The sequence below is a fragment of the Panthera pardus genome, unplaced genomic scaffold (assembly GCF_024362965.1).
Source record: "Panthera pardus isolate Hobbes unplaced genomic scaffold, ASM2436296v1 HiC_scaffold_8, whole genome shotgun sequence".
NCBI classification, from domain to species: Eukaryota; Metazoa; Chordata; class Mammalia; order Carnivora; family Felidae; genus Panthera; species Panthera pardus.
The window spans coordinates 127182556-127205756 of record NW_026527013.1 but is presented as its reverse complement, the minus strand read 5'-3'; the positions used below and the strand labels follow the sequence as shown (position 1 = coordinate 127205756).

At 37.8% G+C, this 23201-nt stretch overlaps 1 protein-coding gene across 1 annotated transcript in view; it reads right to left on the bottom strand.

Annotated features, from left to right (window-relative positions):
• GPR141 (G protein-coupled receptor 141) overlaps positions 1-19202 on the bottom strand; it is a 46089-nt gene extending 26887 nt beyond the window's left edge. Inside the window, exon 1 of the mRNA XM_019418116.2 lies at positions 19025-19202. The gene's annotated coding sequence lies outside the window, so the exon portion shown is untranslated. The remainder of the gene's footprint in view (positions 1-19024) is intronic.
• Between the last annotated feature and the right edge of the window lie 3999 nt (positions 19203-23201).

Genomic DNA, 23201 nt, shown 5'->3' with positions numbered 1-23201 from the left:
GTGTCCAACTTCGGCTGAGGTCATGATCTCCCGGTTTGTGAGTTCATGCCCCGCGTCGGGCTCTGCGCTGACAGCTCGGAGCCTGGAGCCTGTTTCAGATTCTGTGTCTCCCTCTCTCTCTGACCCTCCCCTGCTCACATTCTGTCTCTCTCTGTCTCTCAATAATAAATAAACGTTAAACAATTTTTAAAAAATAAAGGAGTCCTTATCCTTTAGAGATACATATCAAAGTATTTATGGATAAGATATTACATCTGGGGTTTTCTTCAAATTGATAGAGTTGTAGGGGTTGGGAGAGGAAGAAATCAAACCAGAGCAGCTGCGAGCCAAGTCGTAGCTGGGTAATGGGTGCATGGGGGTTCATTGCTCCCTACTGTACTGTGTATTTCAATTTTTCTATAATCAGTAATCTAAAAAGAATGAAGCCAGAAAACATTCCCTCCTCCAAAATACAAACCATGAAAGATAGATATACTTCCATTTTCTATTATGAAGAGTGAATATGGTTAAGTCCAATGCTTCCAGAGGAAGCATTGCCAGTGGGAGGGGGGGTCTCTCCAGATCCTCAAGTGCCCTCACTTTGTCTACTTGGAGTCAACCCTTGTTTTACCCCTTGCAGAGAGGGCTTTGTGAGCAGAAGACCCATGCTGTGAAACAAATGCCTAGAGAGTGTTAGTGCTAGCTTTGTGGGCACGCCATAGGCACTCAACAACTGCTCGCTCAATAAGAAATACTTCCAGCAGAAGAACAAGAGGCCAGCTGACAGACACAGATGTACTTGAGTCCCTGCTGCTGTGCTCCCTGCCCTCACATTCAATACCCAAGCCTCCCTCGCCCTTAGCCCTTAGCTACTTACCACGCCCACTGGCAGCTACTTGTGATCTGATCTTCACTTTTGGTGGGAAACATCTAGTTTAAGATTGCCCTTTACAGATACTTCTTTCATCTGTGCCTTTAATGAATTGTGTTGACAAGGTAAAGAGACCTGACATCAATGGTTTTCAAATAAGTGAAAATTAAAATGGTAAGATCTTGGGGTGTCTGGGTAGCTCAGTCAGTTAAGGGTCTGACTCTTGATTTCAGCTCAGGTCATGATCTCAGTTTTGTGAGTTCGAGACCCATATCAAGCTCTGTGCTGACAGCATGGAGTCTGCTTGGGATTCTCTCTCTCCCTTATTCTCTGCCCCTCTCCCACTCCTTCAAGCTCGTGCGTGCTCTCCCAAAATAAATAAACTTAAAAAAATAATTATGCTACACCCACATGACCTATTAAGCCTCTGAAATTATGCTTATATTAAATAAAATAGAAGATTCGTGTGATAAAGAAGACTGTTTATACACTGATCTCTGCATAATCTGAATATATATATATATATATATATATATATATATATATATATATATATATATATGTGTGTGTGTTGAAAATGACTGTATCAAATATTTAAGAGTAGTTGGTTTGGGCAGTTGTATTGTGAATGATTTTAATTTATTTCCGTACACTTTTGCAGTGTTTTTTGTAAACATTTTTTGTAATAAGAATACTATTTTCATAATCATAAATTTTTTTAAACATTAGTTCTATAAATGTCCCTATATTTCTTAATTGCCTGATGTTTATGACTTTGACGATAGAAACAAAACAACAGCCATAGATACACTCAGAATAGGTACTATCGCTTGTGCATTTAATATAGTTTTTCTTGGCTTAGTTAAAAATATAGTGTAATAAGAACTTCATCTTAAGGTCATTTGGATGATAAATGAGACACTATATAGAAAGAATCCTTGTAAGCCTTTAGGTTCAGTTTCCTTTGTATGTAAAACGTTGGGAAGGCTGGGGTAAGATACTATATCTGAACATGCATTATAATCTATGAAATGTAAGAATGGTAGCCATTGTTATTACTTATTCGAATGTACTTTAACAAAGGCATTTGGGTTTTGCCATCTTATTCCTGCTCTAACCTTGCATAATGACGCCAGTGGTTCTGCAAGGAAAGGACCCTGTTTGCCTGGGTTTAGTACCCTACACTTGCCTCCTTGTTCCCCCTCACCATTTTCCTAAAGTAATCTGTCTTTTGCTGGGAGAGACACATGACTTTCCACACACACAGTGTTCCTCTCAGACATGACATTACTACTCATTTTCCCAGGTCTTATGAGGTCAGTATTAGCTTTCACTACTTGCTGCAAATGACATCTCCTTTTGTTACCACCATTAGTACTCCCATTAAACTGTGGAGGAAGAAATGTGTCTTCCTAACACAAAAATAAATTCTGGAAGAACAACAAGTCCTGCTTAATTGGAACACAGGCTGCTTTTGGCTGGCTTTTTTGCCAGGTAATTTGTCAGGAGACAGTTTGAGGAAATGCTGACAGAATCAGAGACTAGATTCAGATTCAACCATTTTTCCTCATCATGTTTAAATATGGCCACTTATAAAATTACAACCTTCTATCTGTTCTGTCTGCTAGGCTGCTGTGATGGTTTAAATAAGCTGACTCTTAGATCCAAAGCATCTTAGAGGTTATATATTATCTAAGAGGTAATGCACTCTCCAGTGTTCTTTTCAATTTAGGAAATTTCTTTCACATCCACACACTTCCAGTGCCATAGAATCCATACTCTTGTTTTGTGTGGCAGTCTGTAGCATTATTGGACAAAAGTAATTGCCGGAAAGTTCTTTATTATATTGTACAGAAGTCTACCTCCCTATAACAACCCACCATAGTTCTAGTTCTATTCTTGGGAGGTTTACAATTTAAATTTTTTTTTTCCTTTCTAAATGATATTTCTTCATCAACCGAAATATTCCTATCTTCTTTCTTTCCTATCAACCTCTATACCCTTCTGTAGAATTACAAGCTTTGGCACTGGAGTCCTGCCTTTATCATTTACTAGCTGGGCTGTCTTGGGCAAGTTACATAATTAATGTCTCTATACTTCATTTTCCTCATCTGTGAATTGGATTGTTATAATGTGGCATATTTCATAAAGTTCTTGTACTGTTTCACTTGCATGCAGATAATCTACGTAAAACACACAGGAGGACTAGGTATAGAGGTGGCACTTTACCACTTTATAAATGTTCATCATTAATGAAGGTGATGAAGATGGTTTGGTTTCCTTCCTCATGTGGCCAGACTATCTGGACACTCTAGTCTATCCATGTCCTTCTTAAGTTATAATGCCAGGATTGGAGGAATAATCAGGGAAACTGAGAATTAGGTGGGATGTGTACCACATGATCTGGATGTTAGCTATTTGAAACTGAGCAACTTACTTTATTTCTCTAAACTTTTATTTCCTCATCTATAAAATGAGAATTATAAGATTATATGCTTTGCAAGTGTGTTGTGAAAATTTAGGGATGATACTGCACTAAGGTACTAAATATGTGTCAATCATGGTTGTAAGCACCATATTTAAACACAGTACCATCACCTTGGCAAGCAGTAAGCATTCAATATTATTATGACAGGAGAAGGTATAGGAGTTTCAGGGTGCAACTGTCTGCCTCTAGGGTAATATTTTTGCCCTGGGCACAGAATCTGTAGTCACCCCACCCCTGAGAAACCCCACACATATCTAACCACATTTCTGCCCAGCTCTACTTGCCAGATACTTTGACAGGAAGGAGATAAAAGGAAGAAGAAGAGAAGAAGCTTGGGGAAGCATAGGAGACAAAGAGGAAGAGGGAGAGTCTGTAGGAGTGAGAGAGAAGTAGGAAACACACCAGGTGGGTGGTCGCTCTCAGAAAGAGGGAACAGGAGGAGAGCCACCAACATGAGAAGGGGCCTCTCTTATTTTCCTTCATCCATGCCCAGTTTCTTTGCAAGAGTCTGTGCTAAATGATGATTCATGTGAAAAATGAAAAAAAAGAACCCTACAAAATTCACACCATCACTTTCTTAGAAAAAGGCAATGGCATGAAGAACAAAGAATATGAGCTTTGGTATCAGATGCATTTTCTTTTTTTTATATAGTTGCATTTTCACGGTACTCATCATTAAGCCCTCCGTTTGAATACCAGATTCGAAGTGTTGCCTTTAATTTGTTGACTTAGATTCTTTTTATTGCCCTTTATTTGTGAAATCTTTAGTCCTGCGAGAAAAGTTAAGGCACTGTAGGGGGAAAAGATATCCCTACATCCTCTTGGTACCTACAGGGATCTGGAGGATCAAGAAAAGTTCTCTCCACTGGGAGAGTTTAACTTTGAGCCTTCTTCTTGAATCTGGAAAAAAATGCTTTTGGAGGCATTTTGATGTCCACAGTTACTGAGAGCCCTGAGAACCTCTGTGCTCTGAGCTTTGGAAGTTTACTTATCACAGTCCAGTGGTTCTTAATCTGGTGACCGATTTGCACCATTAACCCCCTGCTCTGTATCTCCTAGACTTCCTGGCCACAGTTTAGTGTTAGATGCTACTAGTAAGAAGCGGTGTCCCTGTGACAATCTGAAAGTGAAACTAAAGAGAAGCTGTCACCTTTCCTTTGGAAACAGCATGCAGGCCCAAGGGCTTCTGTAGAGAGCAGATAAGCCATTCTGGAGGAGGATGTTAGTCTTCCTCCAAATCACCCTCCTTGGATCAAAAGCAGCTGTAGTTTTCAATGGCAGTTTTCTGAGATTCCTATTCCTGTGCTATATCTTCCCTGAGGTTTTCAGAAAACAAAACAAAAACCAGCAACTGCCCTAATCTTTACTCTCCAAGCACTCCCAATGGTGTTGTAGCATCTGATCCTCTGCACGATGTCCTTCCCTGTTTGGAACGCTTGGAATGGTTTCAGGGTTTCTTTTTTCATTACTCTGGTTGTGCCAACTGCACAATAGACTTGCCTGGACAGTTGTGGGAAAACACTGATGCATGGCTCCCACTTCTAGAGAGGAGCTTCGGCACCCATATTTTTAAAATGCTTTCCAAATATTTCTAATGGGCATCAAAGATAAAAACCACTGTCTCAATCTCAAATTGAACACCTGACCTCAGCTTCTTGTTTCTTTTTTTGTCAGACCCACATTTCTTAGTCATTTCAAATCAGCTGTATCAAGTGAGAGAACTTGCTCTATCCCTTCCCTCAATATGTTTTCCCAACACATTGAGGATAGGCCAATAGAAGCAGTTTTCAAAGTGGCCTAGGGTTTCTTGGTGTCTCACAGAAGGTACCTGGGAGAAGCAAATGTCAATGCAAATATAAATGTGTAAAGACATACAAGAGTAAATTAAAAGTAAATATTAAAAAGATTTACCAGGCATTTTGAAAAATAACCAACATTGTACTTTTGAAAATGAAAAATATGCCAATAGAACCAGCATCCCAAAGGACATATTTGACAAAGAAAGTAAAAACTGGTGAGCTGTATAATGGATGTGAATCAATTCCTCATCGTACAGCACAGAAAGAAAAATAATAAGACAAAATGGACTGTATACCTTTTTTAGCACTTTACATATAATTTCTTTTATAATTCTCATAATAATCCCATAAAGAAATACTATTGCTTCCTTGCCTTAGAGATGAGGAAACTGAGGCATAGGGAGGCTACGTAACTTGCACAAGTTTCTATACCTAAGAAGAGATAGAGCCATTATATTTGACCTAGAGAGCCTGGCTTCAATTTTGTTACTCAGCAACTATGTTATGTTATCATCAAGAAAATTGAAACCACAAAAAACAAGTCGATGTGGAGGCTGAATTTGTTCTAGAAGAGAAGATAGAGCAAAGTAAAGGCAGTTTTTTTTGAGAGATAATTACTGAGACTTTTCCAGAATTGATGAACGATAACTATCATCAGGTTCAGTAAGTTCAAAAAAGAATGAAAAAAAAAGAGATAAATCCATACTTAGACACAGCAAAGTGAGAATGCAGAATGCTAAAGAAAAGGAGCCACTGATGTTAAAGGCAGCCCATTAGAGAAGATAGATCACCTAAAAACAAAATCCTTTATACAGACAAGTGGGCTCTTATAAGCAGCAGTGGAGGTCAGAATGCAGTAGGATAGTATCTTAAAAACAATGAGTAAAAATAATTACTGATGTACAAAGTATACCCAGAAAAATTCTTTCAAGAATGTGGATGAAAGAAAGACTTCTGTACAAATAAAAATTGACAGATTGTAACACCTAGTTCTTTACATTAGGAACATGTAGAAGATATATTTAAGGAAGAAGGAAATTTATACAAGAAGTGACAGAGGAAAAAATTTCTAATCAAAGAAACTGCAAATATATGGGTAAATCTAACCAGATTTTATATAAAACAGAAATAATAATATCTAATTTATTGGGGTAAAATATAAGACAAAACTAAAATACTGGGCAAAAATATAACTTGAGAGGAGGTTTTCTGTCAATGTGTTCTAGGATCTGTGTTTGAGAGGAAAATATGATATTGTTTAACCTAGGGCTCTGAAAATAATATGGAATTTCATATTTCTTTGAAAGCACTAAAAGAATAAAAATATAATGTGTATCTTCCAAACCAGTAAGGGGGAAAAATGGAATGAAGAAAAGGCAAGTTCAATTGGTTAAAAAGAAAAGAAAACAAGGAAGGAAGGAAGGATGGACAGAAGGAAGAAAGGAAGGAAAGAAGGAAAGAAGTGAGGAAGGAGGAAGGGAAGGAAGGAAAGGTAGAGGGAAGAAGGGAAGAATGAAACTTACAAAAAGATATACAAATAACACACTGAAGAGTAGGAATAGATGCACGTTCCAGTAATGATTTATTTCAGTGAACAAACTCTATAGTTAAAAAAGATTATCAGACTTTATGTCTAAAAATCCATTAGAATCCCATTATTTAGACACACCTTAAATAAAAGAACCTAGAAAGTTTGAAAGAAAAAGTACTAAAAAGCTACAGCAGGCAAACACTAACAAACAAAAAAAAAAAAAAAAAAAGGGAGGAAGGAATTGATATGTCTGTATCATCATGATTACAAAACAGGCCTGCAGTTCTATGCAATGAATGCTGTAATAGAAACAGGTACAGTCTATTGTGAGGGAAAAGGGGAAAAAAACCTCTTGTCAGAGAGTTTAGGGGAAGAGTTGAAAGAATTTGAAGGACGAAAAGGAAATAAACATTTGGCCAATGTTTGTTGAGCAGCTGCCTATTCCTGGCCCTGACCTGAGTGATTTATTTGCACTCTCTCCTTGTAATCCTTATGACAACTCTCTACAACATGAATTATTACCTTCAGGTTAAGTAGGTTGACTAGGGCTCATATGTGGCTGAACAGGACATTGAATTCAATTCTGTCAAACCAGACAACCCACCATGTGAAAACTGAGCCTTAAGTATTTATGTGTAGAATTACCAAATAAAATATAAGATAACCAGTTAGATTTGAATTCCAGATAAACAGCAAATAATTATTTTTGTACAAGCATCCCATGCAATATTTGGGACATACTTATACTAAAAAAATTATTTATCATTTATCCAGAATTCAACTTTAACTGGGAGTCCTCTATTTTTGTTTTCTAAATCTGGCAGCTCTAGGTGAGATAAAAGGGAGGACAGAGGTGAGCAGAGATATAATGGTGCTTAGCAAATGTCCCCCTTGTGTCCCAAAGCAAGACTCACCTCCTTTCCTCCTGTGACAACACATTTAAATAAATGAAAAAATATTTATGGCGTACCATTTTCTTAATTGTTATTTAAGGAGGGGGGGGGTTAAACCAAGCTTGTGGGAGAAGAAGAACATAGGCTGGACTCTTCTAAAAGAAAGAATATTATCTAGTGGGCTCTATCCATAAAAATATATAGGAGCTGGGTATAAATTCATGTATAAGTTTTATGACTGTTATTTTTGCATGAAAAATGTCATTGTGTGATATTCTATTTTAAACATAAAGTCATACAAATGCTCATGTGCCAGTTACCCATACACACTTGTATTTTTTTCTGCACATTTGGGGAATGGGAGATTCTAATTGAAAATTCCTTTTAACCAAGAGCAGCGGCATAGCATGTAGTCGGAGAGGTTCAGAGGGGAAACATCTCCTGCAAGATGCCCACCCCATCTTTCTACCTACGAGTCACAGATAGAGACAACCTGATACAGTGGTGATAGGTGACTTTTGCTTTCAACTGGGACACGATGTTATGCCTTACTAGAAGAGAAATCTATAAAAAGGGAATTGGGTGCTGAGGCTGGACATACTATGGTTTTCCAGTGCTTTGGTACTGAATTCCAATTTCTGCATTTATATCCAAACCCTAACTTTTCAAAAGGTCAAACTGTAACAAAATGCCTTCTGCCCTATGTTTATTCTGACCATATACTCTTTCTCTTTCTCTTTCTCTTTTTATGCCCCTAAGTCACCAATTCAATAACTTACTAAAGTTGAGGCATAGGGTATAATGTAACAAATACGGCTTAACACCAGCTCTACCAGCATCTGGATAACTGAGGACAAGTAAGTATTCAACCTCTCTGAGCTTCAGTTTAGCTACCAAGAGTTTTCCTTCAAGGAGCAAGGAAAGGAAGCACAGAATAATGGTTAGATAAGCCCTCTGGCTTCTTGAGCTCCACTTCCCACTATACAGGATCACAGAAGCAAATGATAGGAGGGACCGTCCTGATTCTGTCATGCTCAGAAACTGGTAGTTTATTTCAAATGTTTTTGGCAGTTTTATTAAAATAAAACACAAATTTATATTTACACATATTTTCCTATTATGCACATTTAACTATTCAAAATATAAAATACAGGGGCGCCTGGGTGGCTCAGTTGGTTAAGCGTCCGACTTCGGCTCAGGTCATAATCTCGCAGTCTGTGAGTTCAAGCCCCGCGTCGGGCTCTGTGCTGACAGATCAGAGCCTGGAGCCTGTTTCAGATTCTGTGTCTCCCTCTTTCTCTGACCCTCCCCATTCATGCTCTGTCTCTCCCTATCTCAAAAATAAATAAACGTTAAAAAAAAAACAAAATTAAAAACAAAACAAAACAAAATATAAAATACATTTTAAAAAATCCAAGTTGATTTGGGATTTCTGACTGCTTATAATCTAGATAAAAGGTTTTCAAACTATAGGTTAAGGGCCAAATCCCATCTGCCAGCTGATTTTGTAAGTAAAGTTTTATTAGAACACAGCCACACATATCTGTTCATGTGTGATCTGTGGCTGCTTTCCTGCTACAATGACAGTTGAGTGATCATGGGAGGGACTATATGACCTACAAACTCAAAAATATTTACTATGTTTTTTAACAAAAAAAAAAGTTTTTTCCAGTCTCTGATTATAAATTGAAGGACTTATTTATTTATAAAGATTTTATTTATAGGGAGAGAGCATGTGCACACGGGTGAGGACATGATGGGGGGAGTGGCAGAGAGAGAGGAGACAGAGAATCCCAAGTGGGCTCCATGCCAACAGCATGAGGCTCGAACCTACAACCCCAAGATCAAGAGTCACACACTCCACCAACTGAGCCAGCCAGGCCCTCTGAAATCAATTTATTTAGATGGGCAGGAATTCATTCATGGGTTCCAGTGGTGCCAACAAGACAACAGCATAAAGACTGGAAGCTTTTATAATTAGAAGTCGTAGCTGATCTGGCTTCTAACCCCACCTTATATAGAACATGTACTGTGAGATAGAATTAAAGCTTGGCATGATGTCAAACATAGGCAATGTCAGTAAATGTTCAGTCTCTTCATTTAAACAGGTATTAAAATGAATATCAGCTTTTCCTCTATACTCTGTTTCATTTCAGAAGTGAAAAAGAGCAAAGGAGAGCAGTCAGGAGTGTCAGTCTGATAAAATGAGACAATGAAAGGCCTCTGTATAATTTTGTTTAAACACAGACAAAAACAAGGTCGCTGGGCCACACATGAAGTACCATACATCCCCTTCCTTAGTTAAAATTAATGACCGAAACATAAAATGGCCTTTGCTTTCTGGCAACATCCAGTATAGCGCCAACCCCTACTTCTTGAAACCCTCCCCTAAATCACTCCGTCAAAGCCCAAATTCTATGATAGATTGTTTCTAACACTATCTTATTGAGTTAGCCCGTGGTCCCCCATGGTGTGTTTTCTCCCTCCCTGCAATGAGTAATAAACCAGAGTTTTTAAACTATAGGTATCCAGGGGCGCCTGGGTGGCTCAGTCGGTTGGGCGGCCGACTTCGGCTCAGGTCATGATCTCGCGGTCCGTGAGTTCGAGCCCTGCGTCGGGCTCTGTGCTGACAGCTCAGAGCCTGGAGCCTGTTTCAGATTCTGTATCTCCCTCTCTCTGACCCTCCCCCGTTCATGCTCTGTCTCTCTCTGTCTCAAAAATAAATAAACGTTAAAAAAAAAAAAATTAAAAAAAAAAAAAACTATAGGTATCCACGTGGTCTTTGATTGAATGTCATTGACAGATGGGACAGTGAGATGAGAATAGTTTCAGGTTTATTGTAGGAACTATAAACTCTACAGTGGTTGTAGGAGGGAAGAAGGATGATAATTATTGAATAATACTGTGTCCTAGGCATTTTGCATATGTCAGTACTTTGGATCCTTGCAATTCTCATTTGAGTTAGATGTGATCTCTCTTTTACAAACACAAAAGCTGAGGCTTGTTGGAGTTGACCAAGGTGTGGGGCATGGCAGATGTGTTTGCCACTTAGAAGTATACAAAGGCTGAAAGACTCATGATTTTTTACAAAGAAAGCATAGCTAAAAGGAATAAGGCCTATATCTCCCCCTATGATAGACTCTCTTGTATGTATGCACAGTACTGGGTATTGGGGCCAGGATGCACAGATCATCTCTCTGAATATTCCTCCTCTCAGGCCACTGGATCGGAATCTATGGGGAGACTTAGAAATTGGTGCTTTTAACAAGTTGTTCAGGTGCTTCCAATACAGACACACCTGGAGAATCACTGCGTTAATGTAATGGACCGCCACATTCCTTGTCAGTCCTTCAAATTTCACACATCAAGTCTCAGTTGAGAGTCCCAACCTTCTGACCCCTCTGTCTTCACTGACCTTCCTACTCATGAAATTATCCCAGCTTTTAGAGTCCACATCATGCAACTCGTGCCCGAATACAGAGGCTGCTGGAGAAAACTCAAACAAAATTCACTTCCCTGACCTGCAACAGTGTCCAGGTGACCTTAATCTTTGATTTTGTCATTATCAACATAAAGTAAAAATTATCTAAACCTAACCTGGAACAGAGCTTTTCTGTGTAATCCACTTCACTATGTTCTTTTGGGAAGCAATTAGTATTCCTGATAAAATGCTTTCAATTTTTTCTAATAAGCCTTAATGGTATTAAGACCTGGTATAGAAAACTAGCTACTTATACAAGCTACCTATACATCATCTGGCTAATGATTTTTACTCAACATCCTTTTTCTTTTTATGCAATCTAACAAAAATTATCTAACCACTTTTTTTCTTGTTAATGTCTCTGCCAAGAGCAACATCTTAGAATTGGCCTCTTTTAGATCTTTTTCTCTGAACAAAATTTGACATTAAACTTTCAAGTTCTTTTCATTAAATTTTCTTTAAAAATTTAGTAGTAAAATAAAGATTATTATACCTATCTCCTGCTTAGAAGCCATAAAAATTTTGACAAATACAGATCCTCATGATGACATGATCTTTGCATTTGTTTTACATGGATAAATTGCAGCTTTCCAAATATATTATTGTCTCCTAGACAGAAGGGGTCATAAACATCTTTGAATATTTCCACATGCCTCTCTACCTATAATATTAACAAAGAACAAAGTAGATAATAATCCCTATTTTACTATTCATTTTTTTTCCTGAAAACAAGAAAAAGTTTTATTTGACATTTGCTTCATGGGAAGAGATCTGAAACAGGCCAATTTAGCAATTTTGTTCTTGGTAGAGATATTTTTAGGATATATTGTAAATAATGTGGTGTATGGAAAGAGAGACTGGGGGAAGTGGATTGATGAAATTTTTTAATTTAATTCTTGCATATCATGTGCAAATCCCAACTAAAGCTTTTCTAAGTCAGGCTCCTGCATAGAATAAAGTCTGTGCTAGATATGGTCAGTGCTCTGCAAAGAGATTACAACCTAGGGGAAAGAGAAGACTTGCATTAAAATAGTCTTAGGCACTGTGTGATAAATTACATGAGTGCCATTGTACAGCTGTGAAATAATAAGAAACACATATATTTGTCTCTGCCCCCAGTCCCTGACACAGGATTCCTAACTCCTTGTAAAATCCTAAGTGATAAGAGTACTCATAACATGGTGACTCCGGGTGGGCTCCCAGATGGCTTCTGTATGGGGGGGTAGTCACCAGAAAGACCAAATCCCAAATTTTCAGTCCCATCCCATCCTCCAGAGAGGGGAGAGGGACTGGAAATGGAGTTCATAATTGATCAATCCCAAAAGTAGGGGCTTTGGAGAGCTTTCAGGTTGGTGAACATATCCACACTGGCAGGGCATCTCCCCTGACTCAATAGGGACAAGCTCCAGGGCTCAGGGTCCCTCCCAAGACCTTGCTTTATGTATCTCTTCATCTGGCTGTTCATTTGTAACCTTTATAATATGCTTTAATAAACTGGTATACGTAAGTTAAGTGTTTCTTGAGTTCTGTAAGATGCTTTAGCAAATTAATCAAATCTGAGAAGGGAGTAGTGGAAGACTGTGTTTTGCAGCCAAATCTGACAGAGTGACGTGCACCATGAGGACCTACTACTTGTGATTGGTATCTGAAGCAGGCTGGGAGCAATTTTTTGGGACTTGGCCTTTAACCTGTGGGGTCTGACTCTGTCTCCAGGTAGATAGTGTCAGATCAAGTTAAATTATAGGCCGCAGCTGGTGTTGTGGAGAAATACTTGATGTGGGAAGAGAAGGCTCTGTACATTTGTTAACCAGAAGTGTCAGAATTGAGGTATTCTGTATTAGTAGTAAAGGACACACCCATAAAAGGGAAAGAGTGGGTGGTTTTTCTAATACATCAGGTGACACAAAAAGAGGAGAACATTTCCATCTGTCAATGTCAGTGAAGGCCCTAGACGTAGTTGCTGTGCTGGTTTTGACAACTAGGAGTCCCAGAGGGGAAAATGATGCAGCAGTGGTCTAGGCATGGATCACAATTTTACAAAGAAGATAATGTGTAATATGCATTGGGGGAAAGATGAGATATTCTAATAATATCTCAGGGGCAATAGATTGGAGAATAGTGGGAGATAATTCATGTCAGGTGTTCTCAGACTAGATGCCAATATTTTCAAACCAGAGATCGCTGGGAGCCAGAATAGACAGGTGATTTATTTTTTCATGTGATTCTAACAATAGAACCAAGAATTTATCTTTCCAGAAAAGAGCAGATACTATGATTCCATTTATCTGAAGGATTTAGAATAGTCAACATGAAAGAGACAGACAGTAGAATGGTGGTTACCAGGGTGTGAGTAGAGAGTAGGGATTTATTGTTTAAGGGGTACAGAGATTCAGTTTGGGATGATGAAAAAGTTTTGGAGATGGATAGTGGTGTTGGTTGCATAATAATGTAGCTATATTTAATGCTACTGAACAGTACACTTAAACATGGTTAAAATGGTAAATTTTGTGTATTCTTTAGCAAAAAAAAATAAGAAACAGGAAAATAATTTGTCTTTAGGACAGACACTTGCTTTAGTCAAGAAAGGATAATTTTGTGGCACAAAAACAGACACATAGACCAATGGAATAGACTAGAAACCCCAGAACTAGACCCACAAACGTATGGCCAACTAATCTTTGACAAAGCAGGAAAGAACATCCAATGGAAAAAAGACAGTCTCTTTAACAAATGGTGCTGCGAGAACTGGACAGCAACATGCAGAAGGTTGAAACTAGACCACTTTCTCACACCATTCACAAAAATAAACTCAAAATGGATAAAGGACCTGAATGTGAGACAGGAAACCATCCAAACCCTAGAGGAGAAAGCAGGAAAAGACCTCTCTGACCTCAGCCGTAGCAATCTCTTACTCGACACATCCCCAAAGGCAAGGGAATTAAAAGCAAAAATGAATTACTGGGACGTTATGAAGATAAAAAGCTTCTGCACAGCAAAGGAAACAACCAACAAAACTAAAAGGCAACCAATGGAATGGGAAAAGATATTTGCAAATGACATATCGGACAAAGGGCTAGTATCCAAAATCTATAAAGAGCTCACCAAACTCCACACCCGAAAAACAAATAACCCAGTGAAGAAATGGGCAGAAAACATGAATAGACACTTCTCTAAAGAAGACATCCGGATGGCCAACAGGCACATGAAAAGATGCTCAACGTCGCTCCTCATCAGGGAAATACAAATCAAAACCACACTCAGATATCACCTCACGCCAGTCAGAGTGGCCAAAATGAACAAATCAGGAGACTATAGTTGCTGGAGAGGATGTGGAGAAACGGGAACCCTCTTGCACTGTTGGTGGGAATGCAAACTGGTGCAGCCACTCTGGAAAACAGTGTGGAGGTTCCTCAGAAAATTAAAAATAGACCTACCCTATGACCCAGCAATAGCACTGCTAGGAATTTACCCAAGGGATACAGGAGTACTGATGCATAGGGGCACTTGTACTCCAATGTTTATAGCAGCACTCTCAACAATAGCCAAATTGTGGAAAGAGCCTAAATGTCCATCCACTGATGAATGGATAAAGAAATTGTGGTTTATATACACAATGGAGTACTACATGGCAATGAGAAAGAACAAAATATGGTCCTTTGTAGCAACGTAGATGGAACTGGAGAGTGTGATGCTAAGTGAAATAAGCCATACAGAGAAAGACAGATACCATATGGTTTCACTCTTATGTGGATCCTGAAAAACTTAACAGAAACCCATGGGGGAGGGGAAGAAAAAAAAAAAAGGAGGTTAGAGTGGGAGAGAGCCAAAGCATAAGAGACTGTTAAAAACTGGGAACAAACTGAGGGTTGATGGGGGGTGGGAGGGAGAGGAGGGTGGGTGATGGGTATTGAGGAGGGCACCTTTTGGGATGAACACTGGGTGTTGTATGGAAACCAATTTGACAATAAATTTCATATATTGGAAAAAAAAATAAAGATTAAAAAATGTAAAAAAAAAAAGAAAGGATATTTTGGTGAGCTTTCTTGTAGTACAACTAGAAGGTACTGAAGATGCTTCATATGTGGATGGACTGCATTTCTGTTCAATGGGCCTTGCTCTTTAGAGATGATTATGGAACAAACTTATTTTTGATACACTCTAAGCAGAGCTTCACATAGGAAGGGAGAAACCTGAATTTGTCGATGTGAAGGTAAGGAGAGAAGTGTTCTGCCCCAGAATCGTGAGTAGGCCTCAGTAGCATGGCCACACCCCAGGGCTAATGAGAGGTAGCTGTTGGATACCTCCACAAAGAAGTAGTAATGCCCACATTAGGTGATCCTAACTTTAACTTTTTCATTTCCTTCTACAAAATTGTAATTTTTAAGTTATCATCAAGCCTTCAATATAGTTCACAGGCCAGCAAACCACAGCCGGTGGACCAGCCACCTGTTTTTATAAGTAAAGTTTTTATCTCATCACAGATACTTGTTTATGTATTATCTGTGGCTGCTTTTGCATGATACCTACAGAGTTGAGTAGTTGTGGCAGAGATTGTATGGTCTATGAAACCTAAGATGTTTATTATCTAGTCCTTCCAAGAAAAAGTTTGCAGAAAAATTTGTTACAGATTCAAGTCAGTTGTGTTTGAGAGGGAACCAGAGGTGCCTTGTTCACTTTCTGGAATGAAGCCAGCCAGAAAGGTGCAGAGGTGGGGTGCCTGGGTGGCTCCATTGGTTGAGAATCCAACTCTTGATCTCGGCTCAGACCATGATTTCATGATTCATGAGATCGAGCTTCACATCAGTCTCTGTGCTGACAGCACGGAGCCTGCTTGGGATTCTCTCTCTCCCTCTCTCTCTGCCCTTCCCCTGCTTGATCACTCTCAAAATAAATAAATAAATATTTTAAAAAAGAAAAGAAAAGAAAGAAAGGTGCAGAATTGATCTGCAGATAGATCCCAGGGCAGCAGTCAGATGAGAGGCACCCGCTGCTTTGGGCTTATAGAACACTGAAGCACAGCCCAGAAGATCTCAAAAATCCTTCAGGAAGGGATGGAGCTTCCTGTCATAACTTAAGCCAGACCTTGGACCTTAAATATAATTGGGTTATATATTTGAGATCCCATTTATGAAGGTTTGGAATTTTTGACTCTATGTAGGACTAATCTCAATCCCTAAGGAGATCCAGGAATATGACTTTAGCACAACCTCTAACAGTTGAACAAGTGGTGTTATTTAATGCAGCATGACACTGCACAGGCATGCTCTATAATTACATCCCAAAGTGAATAGTTTGTTGCTATTTACCTAATAGCTTTTGCAGTGGAGGGGGAGTGAAAGCAGGGAAGGAGGTGGGATGCACTGTTTTGAATAAGGACATTTCAGGCATAACTCCAGATGTACACAGGACTGCGCAGGCTTTTCATTAACATTTCTTAAATTTTTTAAATCTTAAGATTCAAATTTCCCTAGAGTAGTGAATGAATCACTAGCCAGCTATTGTAAATTGAATCCCCCTTTCATAAAATGAAATTATTCCTAGATAGAGAAGAGAGGTACATTTCAATTGCAAGTCATTTTCTACCCTGTGTAGCTGTGGGGAATCCCAAGTCAATGGTGCTCAGATTTTGGCATCATCATTTGGCCAGGCAATGGAAATCAGGCTGCACTTCTTTATCATAGAACAGAGTGTTACTGTAAGTTCTATTAGATCTGATTTTTGGATTGCCTGTTTACGTGTAATGCTCTAGCTGGTACAACCAACTACCTGGTCTTAGCAGGAAGGGCTCAGACGCTGAGCATGCTGCTATTCCTTAATCAAACACCACTCTCCATCACTCCCTCCCACAGACTAGGTTACTGGAACATCTGTAACATGTGAATTAAATTCAACAAACTTCACTCTTGTTAAAAAAGATGACTTAATCCCCAGGAACTGCAATCTTTAGTTGACCAAGTATTTTGAAATCACGGTTATGTCCAAAGTTGAAAAGAGAAGCAATCTTTGGCCTTAGCAATGATTGTTTTTAGAGCGTTTTGGGTGCTAGGCCTTCAATGTGACCGTAATTATGTGCCATGATAGGATTGTCTTTTCATTCATTCATTCATTCATTCATTCAATCAAATATACATTCCAGAGATGTTGAGCACTTAGTATGTGACAAACATTGTTCCCAAATACAAGGATGAAAAATGCATAGTTCCTGCTCTTACAGAAGTCATATTTTTAGGAAAGAAACTCTGCTTAGGTTAAATTCGATTATGGTTATCATGACTAATACCATTGTCATCAAAAATAAGATAAGACAATAAGAATATTTGATTAATATTTTGACATCATTCATACCAGATTTGAAGACAATTTGCAAAGTAATATCTCAAAAATGTCTGACTAATTGCAGAATTTTTGCCAAAGCTATTATTTGGAAGGATATTACTGATTTGTGCATATTACAATCTTCTTTAGTATATTTTTGACATGTTATTTTGGTCATAATGTGCTAATAACATCTATTGTAGTGTTAGCGCGGTGGCTTAGACATAGTAGACATCCAACAAACATTTCATTGAATTTTAGATTTGGAAAACATCTTTAGGAATCATCTAGTCCTGTGGTCCTTGACCTTACATTGGGTTTTGAACCCCTCAAAAATCTGATGAAATATGTGGGCTTTTTTTCTCATTAAAAAGTAGCATATTTACATACACTCAGACTCTTGTATACAACTTTAGGGGATTGGTGGATCACCCTATGTATCATCCACAAACTCCTACATCTTCCACTTTATAATTGTTGGAAATCATTGCCTAGAACAGGAGTTGGAAAGCTATGGCCCTGAGGCCAAATATAGCTCATCTCCCATTTTTCTATCGCCTGTGAGCTAAAGATGGTTTTTACATTTTTGAATGATTTCATATTATCTTCAATTTTGCCTCCTGGATGGCAAAACCTAAGTTATTTACTATCTTGTCCTTTATAGAAAAAATTTGGCAAGCCCTGGCCTAAAATGGTTAGAAAATATTTTCTAAATCACTCAGCCAATTACTAGAAAACAGAAGACTAGAATTCATACCACTTGATTCCTCATTTATTGTTCTTCTCATTACTCCTGTTGATCAGTTATAATATTGACTGATTGACTTAAACCCAATAAAAAATAGAACAAGGAGTTGTAAATCTGGAGTCCTTAAAATCTCTTAGACAAATAATTACGCAGTTGTATAGGAAGTTGAAATCCAGGAATTAAGTGACCCATCCAAAATTATATTACAAATTTGTTAAGCAAGATTAAACTCAAACTCAAGTTGTACATTACTGACTTACTTTTTTAAAGTTTACATTATATTTATTTCACATATTTGAAGTGCAATACTTCTTGCAATTCTGTGATTTTAAAGTTGTTTTCAGATTCCCTCTGTCATATAGTACTGCAAAAATAGGATAAAAGAATCATAATAACCATTATTACACATGTTACTTTGAATATACTTCTTTTAGAAATTTCAAAGTACCTGACTGCTGTTGATTGTTTTCTTCTATTGATTAAGGCTGCCAGAATAGTTTTAAACCATATGTGAGAATATTACCAATAATAGAGCTTAAAGATTTTCAGAAGAAAAAAACACTTAAAATATAAACATTTTAATAATATGTAAATGCAATATCAAATGCCCAAAGGCCTCTATGATGGTTTTAACAAGACTCTCTTTTTTTCTTTTTTCTTTTGACAGATTCCGAAACCACTTTTGTTCATTTTTGACCACATATAAAAACTGGGTGTCACCTTCAGAGCAGTGTGTACTACATGGAAAGAACTGGACAATTCCTTTTCTAAAGGAGGAATTGTGATCAAGAGGAAATAAGCTTGCTTTTTACAGTGAGACTGAAGATTCTGAATTAGAACTTCAATGGTAAGTTCAGTATGTTCTCTTCACGCATAACCTTCATTCATGAGCGTCCCACCCCAGGTCTTCTGCACTTACCTGAAAAAGCCAGACTTCTCAGGGAGGTACTGAGATGGGCCACCTGTCTGAATTCCAGATGGGATTCTTTTCTAGTAATAAGTCTGCTTGGGCACTTCCATGGACTGCGTGCATTCAAAAGGCCCAGCCAGTTCACTAAAGCAAAAGGAAACTGGTGTGTTCGAAGTTCCGTAAGAGAGTCAACAGCAACCACAAAACCTCAAAACTATTTCAAACACACTAGCGTTGAAAAACCAGGCTCTTAAAAAGATGAACAGTAATCCAGGTTGCAAAATGACAACAAGGCCAACTGTCAAGAAATATTAAGGTTTTAGGACTACTGTAAGAATCCATTAAGGAAAAAAATGATATTATCAAAAACAAAAAGGGGAGATAAACTGTGTGTTGTGTTTGGGATGAAAGATTGTATATGTAGTATTTCCCTTCGAAAATTGACAGAGTTGTTCTGTCACCCACTGGGGACCTAGAACTACTATTCTTATCATGTATTTTGGTGATTAGCTCTGTCATGGATATATAATATTGCCTATGATATGACACTGAACAGTTCATTTACTTAGAGTGAGAGAGAGGATGGCTCAAGCAGAGACCATTAGAGTGGCAGAGTAAGGGAGTACATTTGTCCACAGCCTTGCTTTTTAGACTCTTAACATTATCTCCAAAAGAAGATAAGCACACAGTCACAGACATAAACGGCAAGTATTTGAAAGAAAAATAAGTTCCTCAAACTGCTCTAATTTGTCTAGCTTATTATGCAGCACTGTAATAGTCTAGAAATATTATAACTATTGTGTAAATTACATGATAATTTTGTATAGAAATCTGGGAGTTAAAATGCTAATTTGTTAAATATCAACATTTTAAATATACTCCAGTTTTTAGCTCTAATTTGACATTTCTGCATTAAAAAAAAGAGAAAAGCGAGCATCAAACACACCATCCCTGGGTTCTCTCTACTTTCAAGGCCCTAATTAGAATTATGATTTTGGTAATTTCTGATGATTTCCGGTTTCCTGTCAAATGCTGAAGAATATTCTAGGCAAACAGTTTGCAATCCTTGTTTCCTTTTGTTCACATTTCTTGTTCTACGCATAATATTATTAGTGCATCTGACTGTTGTTTTTTAGTTTCAAGGGAAGGTCTCTTTGTCTGGAAAGTCTTCAGCTGCAGCAGGTGTGCCATTTTTGTGTTATAGGAGTAAATAGGAGTAAAAAAAACTCAATATGTTTCAAAATAACTCAAACTGGAGGAATTTTAGTTTTTAGTAATGGTAGAGAAGACTGTTCCAGACACACCCACCTTCTAAGAACAACTAAAAAAAAAAAAAAGGATAGGATATAAAACCTATTGGTTTGAAGGCTATAGAAAGCTGGCCAGGTCATGAGAACCTGAAAAAACAAAATCCCCAGGAAAAGAGAAGTACAAAGGGTGAACCTGATTTTTAATTCTAGTTTTCACTCAAGGTGTTTCTGATTTGTAAGTGGCTACTGAGAGGCAGAGAAATTGAGCAGAAAGGGGTAGTTAGGAAGCTCAGAAGTGAAGGACACCTGTTTAGGGGAAAAATTAGAGTCCAGGGACCACAAAGAAGGTGGCACCCTTATAGTCAAGCTTTCAAGTGGGACCTTTATAGGACTTCACCTTTGGAGAAGGCATGAACTAGAAATGCTATGTCATCACAAGATTAGAGCCAAATTTCTAATCTACTAAATTAGTTAGGTAAATAGATAATCAGTGAATAGATTAAGGGATTCATCATCATTTTAACAGCCTCCCTCTTACCACGAGCAAAAGTCATGTCTGGAGGGGCACCTGGGTGGCTCAGTCGGTTAAAACCTCCCACTCTTGATTTTGTCTCAGGTCATGATCTCACAGTTCGTGAGATCACATTCTGTACTGGCAGCATGGAGCCTGTGTGGGATTCTCTCTCTGCCTCTCTCTGCCTCTCTCTGCCTCTCCCCTGCTCACACACTCTCTCTCTCCCTTTATAAATAAATAAATAAATAAATAAATAAATAAATAAATAAATAAACAAACAAACAAACAAACACCTAAAAAAAGTAATTTCTGGGGGCGCCTGGGTGGCGCAGTCGGTTAAGCGTCCGACTTCAGCCAGGTCACGATCTCGCGGTCCGTGAGTTCGAGCCCCGCGTCAGGCTCTGGGCTGATGGCTCAGAGCCTGGAGCCTGTTTCCGAGTCTGTGTCTCCCTCTCTCTCTGCCCCTCCCCCGTTCATGCTCTGTCTCTCTCTGTCCCAAAAATAAATTAAAAACGTTGAAAAAAAAAAAAAAATTAAAAAAAAAAAAAAAAAAAAAAAAGTAATTTCTGGAGCCAAAAAAAAAAGTTCTAGAGAATGATAACACTTTCTAAATCAGTAAATTAGCTCTGAAAATTTTTGCATGTATTGTTCAAGGTTCTGTACAAATATATATAGATAGATATAGATATAGATATAGATATAGATATAGATATAGATATAGATAGATACAATTTGAAGATACAATTGGCTTTATTTTTTAAAGTTTATTTGTTTAACTTGAGATAGAGATTGGGGGAGGGGGGCAGAGAGAAGGGAGAGAGAGAATTCTAGGCAGGCTCCACACTGTGCTGTTAGTGCAGAGCCCCATGTGGGGCTCAATCTCATACTGTGAGATCATGACCTGAGCCAAAATCGAGATCAGATGCTTAACCCACTGAGCCATCTAGGCACCCCTATAATTGGTCTTATTAAATGACCCATGAATCAGGCAGCATCCCATCTAGCAAGTAGAGGGGAGTTCCTCAAGTTTCAATTGATATTAATAGGCATACTTATGTCAAAAGATAAGACCTAATAACCAAAATCATGAAAATAAACCTAAAATAGAAACAAATGCATAAGGAGATACAGATTGAAGGACTTTAAAATAACTGATTAATAGTTTGAAGAAATAAGGTGAAATGCAGAGAATTTTACATTTCTTTTGGGAATCTAGCTTTTAAAATTCAAATGGAAATTCTGAAACAGAAAAATAAAATAATAAAATTAAATACTCAATTGATGGGGCTAATAGAAGACGAGACACAGAAAATGGAGCTAGAATAAATCAGAAGAAAATATCAGATTGAAGAACAGAGGAGGGAAGAAAGGATAAAAATTACACAAAATCACACAGAAGACACAGGAAAGTCCTAACATGCCCAGAATTGGTGTCCTAGAAAGAGAGAAGAGAAAGAATTAGGCAGAACCAATATTTAAAGAGGTAATAAGATAAAGAATTATACAAACCCCCTAATATAATAGTATCTAAATGAGTGAGCAATCACAAACAAAGGTTTTAGACTACATGAAAAAAAGTACATGACAGTAAATGTTGATTAAGAGACACACTTGAAATGCAACACAAAAAAACTAAAATAGATGAATGAAAAAAAATTTTAAGGCCAATATAACTATATTTTATATATTTCTCAGGGAAATTAGACTATAAGGCAAGACACTTTATTGGCAATAAACACAGGAAATTTTATTATGATAAAAGAGTTAATATTTCCAAAATATTATAGTTGTAAATTTGTTACACTTAATAATGAGTTTCAAAATATGTAAAGCAAAATAATGATGCAACTAAAAGGAAAATGGACAAATCCATTATCAGAGGGAGATTTTTTTTTTTTTTTTTTTGAGACAGAGAGAGACAGAGCATGAATGGGGGAGGGGCAGAGAGAAAGGGAGACACAGAATCTGAAACAGGCTCCAGGCTCTGAGCCATCAGCCCAGAGCCCGACGCAGGGCTCGAACTCAGGGACCGCAAGATCGTGACCTGAGCTGAAGTCAGACGCTTAACCGACTGAGCCACCCAGGCGCCCCTATCATAGGGAGATTTTTAACAGATGTCTCTTAGTAACTGATACACCAAACAGACAAAAACTCAACATGGATACAGTAGATTTGAACAATGCAATAAATAAACTTGACCTTATTTACATACCTTATACTCAGCAAATGCAAAATTCATACCAAATGCCAAGCCAGTTAACCAAATGATGAATCTAAAAGAAACCTTAAAAAATATCAAAAAGTAAAATTATACAGAGCACATTTTCTGACAACATTGCAGTTAGGATAGAAATCAATAATGAAACAAGATAATATTAAAAATTTTATATTTGAAAAGTAATAAACTTTTAAGTAATTCAAA